Below are 2,405 nucleotides of genomic sequence, written 5' to 3'. Positions count from 1 at the left end.
AATTAGCTCTAAGTATGTATAAACACAGCTCAGTATTTGCAACATAACATTGAGTAGAACAAAGAGGTTTCCAATACAATGTGTTCAGTATGATATGATGTATATAAAAATAACACATTAAATATATCGTATGTATAAGAACATGCATTTGTAAATATCATGCATATAGAATTAAAGTATTAAGACATTAATGGAAGAGAAAACAGCAATTTCATTGTATTAATTATATTTTGGGAGGAAGGAAAATAAGATGGGCATTGTGGAGTTTTATTTATTTATTTTTTTTGAGACAGAATCTCCCTATGTCACCCTTGGTAGAGTGCTGTGGCATTACAGCTCACAGCAACCTTGAACTCTTGGCCTAAAGTGATTCTCTTGCCTCAGCATCCTAAATAGCTGAGACTATAGGCACCCACTACAATGCCCAGCTTTTTTTGTGTGTTGCAGTTGTTATTGTTATTTAGCTGGCCTGGGCTGGGTTCAAACCCACCACCCTTGGTGTCTGGGTGGTGCCATAACCACTGTCTTACAGATATCAAGGCCATTGTGGGGATATTAAACTATTTCTAGCTGGGGGGGGGGGCAAGATGGCCACCAGCCGCCAGCCTCCAAAAGAAACTCCTGTCCAGAGGGAAGGAAAATACACAATAAAGTTGAATATTGGGAGCCCAGCTGAGAGAGAAGAGTGATATCTGCAGAACATCTCTGCTGAGGCAAGTTGAGACTCCAAGAAAGCAATCTACAGGTTCATAATATATCCCAAAGTAAAAGTGTCTGTGCCCTCCCCCAAGAAAGTTGTGTTTTTCTCTTTGTTTTCTCTTTGTCTGCTACTGTAAGTTTTCTACAGGTGAGTGGTGAACTGAGGACCTATTATCTCATCCCACATGTGAGAACTACAGGAAGGTGGGGTCTACTTCTGGCACGGGAGCCTCCAGACCTGCTTGCTAGGGCCACGCACATCCTGCAGGCTGCTGTGGAGGAGTCCTCCACTCTGGGAGGGCCCAGAACTGCTTGCTAGAGTCATGTGTGTCCCGTGGGGGGGGGGTCAGAGGAGTCCTCCACTTCAGGTAGGCCCAGAACTGCCTGAGCCTTGTTCCTGGCATCCCTGGCTGGTGGCTGGAGAACTACAAGAGGACCGTCAGTTGAGAGGAAACAACACTAGAATGGTGGTACCCCGAGGTGAAGAGCAACAGCCACAGCAGTGGGAACAACAAGGCTCACATCCCCTGAGGATCTTCTGGATAGACACACTCTAGGTCTCTGGGCAACCAGAGGAAGCTGGCATCTTCTCTGGTGGCAGCCACTGACTGAACGGTTCTGGTTTGGACTCCAAACAGTGTAAATTCAGCATGGGGTGGAATCAGCAGAAAAACTCTGTCAACTTGAATAACCAGAGTAGATCAACTCCCTCAAGGAAGGATGGGGCAGATGCAATTGAAGATCCCATCCATAAACAGATGGCTGAGATGTCAGAAATTGAGTTCAGAATTTGGGTAGCAAATAAGATTAAAAGAATGGAAGAAAGGAGAGAATTAGAATTTCGAGAAATTATTCACAAGATGTCTCAAGAATTCAATGATTTCAAAGATAAAATGACCAAAGATTTTGAAACATTGAAGCAAGAGGTTGCAGCCCTCAAAGATCTAAAAAATAGGTTAGAATCCCTTGGTAACAGAGTAAAGAAAGCAGAAGATAGGATCTCTGACACTGGAAACAAAGCTTTTGAATGATCCCAAGTGCTCAAAGATGAAGAGAAATGGAGAGCAAAAACGGATCTTTCTGTCAGAGAACTCTGAGATAATTTGAAGAAAACTAATATTTGCCTTATAGGAATCCCTGAAGGTGAAGAAGTTGCTTCACAAAACACAGAGGCTCTTCTTCATGAAATTATGAAAGAGAACTTTCAGACATACCAGGAGATTTTGAAATTCAGATAGCAGACAGTTTTATAACCCCAGCACAACTCAACCTGAATAAGACATCCCCCAGGCACATCATAATTAACTTCACTAAAGTTAATATGAAAGAGAAAATTCCGAAAGCAGCTAGATGTAAGAAAACCACAACCTACAAGGGGAAGAATAGTAGAATGACTGCAGATCTCTCTGTCAAAACCTTTTAGCTTAGAAGAGGGTGTTCACTGAATTTTAATCTTCTGAAAGAAAATAACTTTCAACCCAGGATCCTGTACCAGCTAAACTGAGTTTCATCTATAATGGAGAAATTAAATATTTTAATGATATTCACATGTTGAAGAAATTTTCCATAACTAAACCAGCTCTTCAGGATATTCTCTGACCTATCCTCCGTAATGATCAGCTCATTATGTGTGTTCACAAAAGTAAACACATGCAGAAACTTTTGATCAAATTCCAACTACCACAGTGGCAAAAGGATTAAAAATG

This window comes from Otolemur garnettii, unplaced genomic scaffold (assembly GCF_000181295.1).
Source record: "Otolemur garnettii isolate 467f Iridium unplaced genomic scaffold, OtoGar3 scaffold00446, whole genome shotgun sequence".
NCBI lineage: Eukaryota > Metazoa > Chordata > Mammalia > Primates > Galagidae > Otolemur > Otolemur garnettii.
Note: the sequence above shows the minus strand (reverse complement) of the source record.